Source organism: Cygnus atratus, chromosome 2 (assembly GCF_013377495.2).
Source record: "Cygnus atratus isolate AKBS03 ecotype Queensland, Australia chromosome 2, CAtr_DNAZoo_HiC_assembly, whole genome shotgun sequence".
Classification (NCBI taxonomy): Eukaryota; Metazoa; Chordata; class Aves; order Anseriformes; family Anatidae; genus Cygnus; species Cygnus atratus.
In genome coordinates this window covers 114,660,407-114,668,936 of record NC_066363.1, presented here as the reverse complement: position 1 = coordinate 114,668,936, position 8,530 = coordinate 114,660,407, and positions in this window count along the sequence as shown.

Here is an 8,530-nt window from a genome sequence, read left to right as displayed (position 1 = left end):
CCACGTGTTATATTTTCTAGGAGTCACAGGTCAGTTTGTTCCTTGCTTTGAGATTATGCAGGTTCTGGCTACATTCCACATTAATGAAATCACAATATTTCGGGTAATTTGAAGATGGCATGCAGCCTTTATTTACCTTTTTTGGTGTAATTTGAGAGGAACTTGACCTAGAACATAGTTCATTATTACCAGTTTCCTCTATAGGACATTGGAATTAGGAGGGTGAAGAAATAGCATAATGGGCAACAATCTCTGCTGGTGCAAATTACTGAAACCAGTGATAATTCTCCCATGCCAAAACCCCAGTCCTTCAGGAATTCTTGAACTTGACTTACAAGGACAATGTTGCAGAGCAAGAACAGGCACATCTCTTCTTTCCTGTGTTCTCTGCTCCTTTTTTTTTCTCCCCTGGAAGAAGTAGGAAAAGCAAACAAAGTGGTATCCGAGAAAGGGCTCTGGAAATGGTTGCTTCTATCGGTGAGGGAGGATTGGGTTGAATTGCTACTCTGTCTCACAGCTTGCCAGCACAAAGCACCACTTCCTCTGCCACTGCAAAGGCATGCTGAGGGCTTCAGGCTCTCATTTTGGACATGCCAGAGCCCTCTGATTAAGTTGTTAAAGCTTTGTGCTCCAGCTGGGGCTAGCTTGGGAGATAAGGTGGTCCTCCTCCCAAAGTGCCTCCAATCTGCAGGGCCAGTGGGTCCCAGGCTCCCCAGGAGGCCTCAGGGGAATACCTGCATCTTCGTAACATCAGTGATGCAGCAGCAGTGTTTCACTGCCATTTCTGTGGTGACTTGAAGAAAATGAACCTAGTTGCAAAAGGGACAGCCATGTTAAACTCCATGAAATAGTCTCCAAGTAGCCACTTTAAGGGAATTTCTGTTGCTATAGAGCACTTTTGCATTTGCTTGGGACACAGAGTTTTCACAGAATCACAGATTTTTCTGCCCTGCTTTTAAACTGCACACACTGTCTCTGTCGTGTGTGTCCCCTCCCCCCCCCCCCCCCCCCCCCCGGCTTTTACCCTCCATGTTTTGCAGATGAACAATAATTAAGATGAATTTTATTGGATTTCCACAGAAGCATATATATTTAAAACACATGACCAGCCACCTGGATAAGTAGTATAAGAGGTTTACAGGGCATTACAGAACAAGACACCTCCCTATGCTCAAAATTAGCATGTGTCTTCAGGGTCTCTGGAAAAGCAATCAGAAAAGACAGCAGGAGTCTGAATGCTCAGACTTTGTGTGTGTGCTTTCTCCAAAACTTACTAAGATACATGGGACCACAGCTGGGCCCAAATGGGATCCTACTCCTTCAGGGCTGATGTCACTGCAGCTGCTGTGTCTCTGACCTCAGATGAGGTAGGATCAGGCTTTGAGACCTTTAGGCAATGTTGACCTGATGGTGAATCATTGGAAAACAGGTCTGGAAGCTATGTTCAGAGGTCATCGGGTCCTTCCCGCTCGAAGTCCCATTGACATCAGTGCACAAAGTTGGGTATGTGAATGAGTCTCTGGAGGATTCACCAACAAAGGCACATGTTTGGAGGCTTTAACTGGCAAAGACTAAAAATGTCACACTGTCAAAAGACGACAACAACTAAAACAGTAATACGCGTTATGCAGAGGAGCTGCATGCTTGGCATCCATGGTGTCATTTGAAATCTCAGCTGTAACACACAGGTCTTTAAAATAATCAGAAAAACTTTGGGATATTTTTTGTGTTGTGACTGCACTTTGAGGTGTGGTGCTGGTTAGCTACATGGTGAGATAATATTTTGAGCTATTAGCATAAACCACAAATATATATTTTTCTAATAAATCTACACAGGAAAATCAGGAAGGAAAGTTTGTAGTCTCCATGCCTGAATTTACAGTCACTTTCATTTCTGCGTTCCCTGTAGTGGGAGCCAAGGCTGACTTGCGTGAGATGACTTTTTTTTTTTTAGCCTGGGAAATATGTGAATATATATTTACATAATGCCTATTACTTAATGTGAAGGAAAAAAAAAAAAAAGCTGTATCTTTTCAGGTTCCTTCCAGTTGGCACTGGGCTCTCTGAACCTAGCTGTCAGGTCTGAGTACAGAGCAAAAGATGCGTGTAAAAAGTCATATTCAACTTTGACTAGAAAATGTAATGTTTTAAAAATCATTATAGAATCCATGCCAGTTCCTCTTATAAGTTAACAGAAGGAACATTATGCCTTTGCAGTGAAATCTCCATATGCTTAGACATTAGGAATGACAGTGCACTCAGCTAATGCTCCCACTAAGTGTGTGGGAAGGTTTCCCTCTTGTCTGAGTAGCTTCTTCTGTAGCAATCACAATGTCCAGTAAACTTTTCAAACCTACCAGTCTTTGGATTTTCCCATCCGTTGTCCATCATGGTTAGTCATCAGTTATTGCTAGCAAAGTGTGTGTAAATGAAATGTCACCAGCTTCAGGGGCTCTGTGTTACTGTGTGTTAAGGTCTGATGAAAGTGTCAATGGATTATTGGAATTGAAAAAAAAATAAAAATGTTTGTTTTTAAAGATTAAACAATAAAACTTATTCTCACCTAATGAATGAACTCATAATTTTTGTTGTCAGCAAAGTATTTAAATACACTGAATACAATTAATTTTTATGGTGTCAGTGCAGAAATGGCAAGGCAAACCAGTGAGGTTTGTGCTGTAACATAGCATAGAAGATGTGGTGGGCCCTGCCTGCCTGACAGGTTTTTCAAGGAGAAACACTGCTTTTCTGGGAGAACTCAGTTGCACAGAAAGGTTTAAGTCTACTCCTGACCAGTGGGGACTGAAAGTCATTCCCACGTGGTAGGAAGGCTGGTGGTCAAGAAAGGCAGAGCTCACATGCTAACAGCGCGAATTCATTGTATACACATAGTTTAGCAAAGACCTAGCACTGAAAGCATGCATAAAAACCCTCATTTGCTTGGATTGAAGGAGTGAGGGACTGCTCACCAGGGGGGCTCATCTGGCCAAGCTAGGACAGCAGGGTAGAGCTGGTGGCTCTGTGTTGGGGACAGTTAAGAGCCAGAACAGCCTTCAGCCAGAAGAGCAGTAACCAGAAGCCTGTGCACCTGCATTCCATGACCACAGCACCCTTTCTTCCCCTCTGTATTTGCCTCTTGCACTCATTTATGGTTTTGTTTTATAGGGGATGGTGAGCTTTGGGTTGGGAACTGCTTTCTGCTGTGCATGGGAAGGGTCTCAAAGCCAGGTGGGGGACACCAAACCTTGGCTCACTGCCACAGAGGGCTCATGCTGCTCCTGACTCTGCTCTATACCCACAGTGAAGAGGAAATGTGTGCTGTAAGCAGGCAATGTGTTGTGGTTTAGCCCGGCTGGCAGCCAAACACCACACAGCCGTTCGCTCACCCTCCCCCCTCCCTCTCCGGGATGGGGGAGAGAAACGGGAAAGTGAAGCCTGTGAGTTGAGATAGCGACAGTTTATTAAGACAGGGAAAAGAATAACAATAATAATAATAATAATAATAATAATAATAGTATTAATAGTAATAATGTGTACGAAATAAGTGATGCACAATGCAATTGCTCACCACCCGTTGACCGATGCCCAGCCTATCCCCGAGCAGCCGGCCCCCCACCCCGGCTAGCCACCCCTATCTATTGTTCAGCATGACGTCAGATGGTATGGAATACCCCTTTGGCCAGTTTGGGTCAGCTGTCCTGGGTCTGTCCCCTCCCAGCTCCTGCTGCATCCCTAGCCTGCTCGCTAGCAGGACAGAGCGAGAAGCTGAAAAGTCCTTGGCTTGGTGTAAGCACTGCTCTGCAACAATTAAAACAGCAGCATGTTATCAGCGCTCTTCTCATTCTAATCCAAAACATAGCACCCTGCCAGCTACTAGGAGGAAAATTAACTCTGTCCTACCTGAAACCAGGACACAATGTATCATGTTTTGGGAGCATTATGCTTGCCCTTTAAGTCGTTACATATGCTGGCCAGTGAAGTCCCTGCAGTGGAAAGAGAGTCCATCAGAGGTTGTAGAACGCAAGTTAACTAGCTGACTGCATCACATCTCAGCCAGAAGACATATCCTTATCCATCTTTTTCTGCTGTGCTCCCTCCATCCTCTCTACTCTGCTCTCTGCTTTCCATTAGCTTTGTACTTTCTTTCTCTCCACTTGATGTATCCCTGGAAAGAACTGCAGCAGGCACCTTGCATTTGCAGTGCACTCAGCAGAGGAATAGAAACCTGTGAACTACCCAGTTTTTCTGTGCAATTTTAAACCTTTGTGATAGAAGGCTTATATTTTCCAATCATTACCTGAATTGAACCGGTATGTGGAGGCCAGAAGCACCTTCACAGTGCTGGCTCATGCTATTCATTTCTTTTTTTCCTTGCTGCCTTTATTTTAGCAAGGTACTGTGAAAGCTTTTCTCTAGCACATCTGACAAGATCTGACACTTTCTTGTAATGGGATTGGAAGGGAGGCTGGGCAGTCCCCATTATTTTTTCCCTTAAAGAGAAAAACACTATCTGTAGAGAGAAGAGAGAAGCAGTGGAGGCATTACTCCAGCACATGCTTTTCTTGCTGTTGTCCCTTTTTAGAGAAAAAGGGCATCTCTTCCTAGAGATGGGCTTTTACCAAAGAATTTGGTGACATTCATCCTATCACAGCTTGTACAAAGTTAGGTAAAGGGCATCTGGAGAGAAAAGCTAAGCAGAGAGGCACTTTTAACAGGAAAGCTATGGCTGACATGCTACTAGTTTAGTGCCCCCAGGAAGGCTAGAAATAGGCTCTTTAGGCACAGTCTAGTGCATAAGCAAGAGGGAGCTGTGGAGCTGTACTTTGGACCAGTTCTGCATCTTCAGCAGTGCAAACGGTGATCCAAGACATGAAATCCAAGGGTTATGTCCCTGAAGGGAACTGCACAAAGGCACTTCACCTACCAAAAAAAAAAAAAAAAAAAAAAGAGAGAGAGAGAGAGAGAGAGAGAGAAAGACCATAGTGTGTGGGATATGTTTTTCAGTGAATTGTAAATTGCAACTGTGAGGTGAGAGCACTGAATGTTTGTGAGTGGTGGGACAGAAGCACTGTCAGAAATGTCAAAACTGTTCAATACAGCAATTTTGAAGTGCAAGGCATGGATTTTCAGAATGATATTAAAATTATAATGGTATTTTGGCACCATCTGGGATGTGTCAAAACATGCAAACCCTTTGTCCTTGGACAATGCCCTGGTGTGCCAAAGTGCTGTCAGAGTGCAGGGCAGCAGCTGGGTGGCTGCACTGCCCCACTGATGGCCCAGATCCTGCATTGCTCCAGGGTGTGCTGAGGAGGGGAAGGATTAAAACTGCTTTATCTGCTGTACAACCCCCTCCTCCGCAGGATACCTCACAGGCCCAAAACGCAGAGCTAGCCATAACCCTCCCCAGCGAGCTGAAGGATGCCCCGGTCCAAGAAGATCATTGGACCCTGGAGATGTAGAGGTGATGCTCCTGTGATGGTGCTGCAGCCTCTAGACAAAGGAGGCAGCTGCCCAGGCCAGCAGAGCTGAGAGCCAGACAGCAACTTTTCCCTGGTCCACCAGCTTAGTACAACAAATATATTTCACTCCACGTATGACATAGCTGGGACCAGTCCTGTCTTTCTTGCACTGTGGTGATTGCATTGTTATTGCCAATTGCATTTTGCAGTTACTCATGGATTTTAATCTTATTGTTTTATGAAGTGCAACTAATTAATCCTCTCATTCCACTCAGCTCAACAGTCACTATTGAAGTTCATCTGCATTTTCGTTTCAGATGAAGGACCGCAGCAGAGATTTCAGGAGATTTGTCAGTGTAATTAGAGGAGTCAAGGTGCTGGAAACTGGTCCCCATCACTTGGAATCCAGGAACAGCTCTGGCTACACATCTGTTATTTGGAGCAGTCACACCGGAAAATTAATAGCTGTGAGCTGAAATGAGGATGAGTCTTGTTGTCTTTTGTTTGACGTGTCTCACTTTCTGAAGAGGGTCAGGGCCAACCTATTCCTTTGACAGAGAGACACTGGCAGTTGTTGCGATTTAGTTCAGAGAGACTGGCAGAAGAATTCCTGGGTACTAAAACATTTTCCTTTTCAATTATCTTATTTCTCCGCTATGACACTCTGTTTCCTATCAGGCTTCATGCCGAGACAAGGTTGTTACTGAATGCTGATTACCTGCTGTTCAGGGAAAATCACATTTTTTGACAGGTAGTTTTTCCAATTCTGCATGCATGAACACACAACTCCTCTATGGACTGTGGTCACACTAAGTGTACTGGCTGACATACAGAAGTGTACAGCTGAAATGACTATACTGTTTTAAAATACTAGATAAGTCTGCAGTTTAAAAATGTTTTTCTTTTCGTTCACTGCCCAGTCCATAGTTCACCCACTCCAACTCACCATATATGGGTTTTAAATTGTTGGGGGAGGGAATCCTTCAATAAGCCCCGGCTGCTCCTCCAGGGTATCTCCAGTAGAGAGGCAGAGCCTGTAAGCCAGAAGACCAACACCACTTAAATATTTGTGCAAGGAAAATTTGCTCCAGCCCACTATTCAGAAATGTTCTGCACAGTTTGATGTAGTGGCATTTCTTTGCTGATTGCTCTTCCCAAAATATTTTATTCATTTCAATTCATACTTGTGTTGGATTAAGTTTCACTCCTGACTGCAAGTGGATTTTCTCCCATTTTTCTTTTTTCCTACAAAAGCCACAGTCCTAGGCCAAGATATCTGTGGTAGTAAATCTGCATGGCAGTTTGGATCTTGAAGGAGTGACATTGCAAGGTCTGCTCTGAATGTAGACTTCCCTGGTGAATTTTACCAGCCCTGACAGAGGGCCACTTTATAAAGCAGAGGGAATCTGACAGCAGCTTTATGCTCCCATTGGCAAATCCAGATATACAGCACTCTTACCTAAATCCCAATTCACCAAGCCCATGAAACCAAGGTGGTAACCAAACCACAAGGCAGAGTGATTTCCTCCAAAATATTTTATTAACTCCTATTTTATTTTCAGCCTGGTTCCTGCCCACTCCAGCTGAATAGGACCTGGTTTTGTTCTGCTTTTTTCAGTTATCAACTCCAAACCTATGCCTGAGGTCTTGCTCTTTGCAACTCACTCTGCCCTGGCAGATTGCTTTGCTGGCCCAAATGCATTTGCCGGTGCCAGATTTCTGGTATTTGCATTTAATGGATTTGGCTAAAAAAAGAAAAATGGAACTGAAGTAAAGTAAAAATGTTCTCCCTATACAGGCTGTGCTGTCTGACATGGGACAGCCTTATTTTGGTGTGTGTAATGAAACTGTTATTTCCCTTTGTTGTAATGCTGTACATCCTCTTACTGTTCCCAGTGAACATTCCCATAGTGAACTATCATCTAATTTTAAACAGCTATAGGCTTTATAGACTGCAATATACGAGGGTAGTAACAACTGACTAGAAATGTGAAGCTGCTGAGTGATCTATGCAAAATACCAAAACTGAAACAAGACAGAAAAGAGCAAATCCACTGTAGTTATGTATTCACTATTTAGCTAGTATTAAAACAAAAGGTAGAAGAACATTTTTTCCCCAAGGGAAACATGACTTTGCATTTAGTATGTGCTAGAGAAGTGGAGATAATGTCTTTTCTTTCAACACGGATGGAAGATATAAAACCAAAGTTAGGGGGGCTCCCATGTATAAAGAAGGAATATGTGAGATTTGCAAGGAGATCAACAGGAATTTTGTCTTGGCAAGGACTGCAGACTTTGTTGAAGCTGAGGACTAAAACCCTCTTCCTTTACATTCTGCCACAAAAGGCTTGATTCAACTCTTGTCTTCGTTAAATTGTCAATAATGCATTTCTGATTTGAAAGCCCGGGGGTTTTATCTGCTCAGAAAATTCCAATACTTGTATGTTGAGAAGACAAAAAGACTTGGCTAGCTCACTTTAGTGATAAAGAAGACAGAGGAAATTTTCTTCATTCACTTCTCAGGTCTTACAGAGTTCAAACAAGAGGTGTATTTTTATCTGCATCTTGATGCTTGTATATTTTCCCTGCCTCTGACACAAGTTTCAGATTTGGTTAGCTCTGCATGCAGTGACTATTTCAGGTTGTTGCATTCAATAAGCATGGATTCAGTGTGCAGTTCTTATGTATGTGAGCAGACTATATGTATGGGGTGACTTACTTTACTCTGGAGATTTTGAAGGTTATCATGTGCCTGTTTGAAATTAAATCACCTGCACAGTTCAGACCTCTGTGCAACCATATTTTTCCACATCATTCCGCCTCTTGTTATTTTTAATTGAGGGTTATACTGTACAAAATCTGAAGGGACTGAATTATAAGTCGTTAGCAATGCTAATTATTTTTGTTTACACTAGACAGCAAAGAATATATCAATGTTTTAGAAGCGATGAAAAAGAAGAGACCTTTTCCTCCATTATTCTGTACTGGCTTTAGGCCATCACAGTTGCCCTGGCAGAAAAGCTGGGTGGAAAAGGGGGCTCAGAGGTGTGCATTTTCACCAATCCATC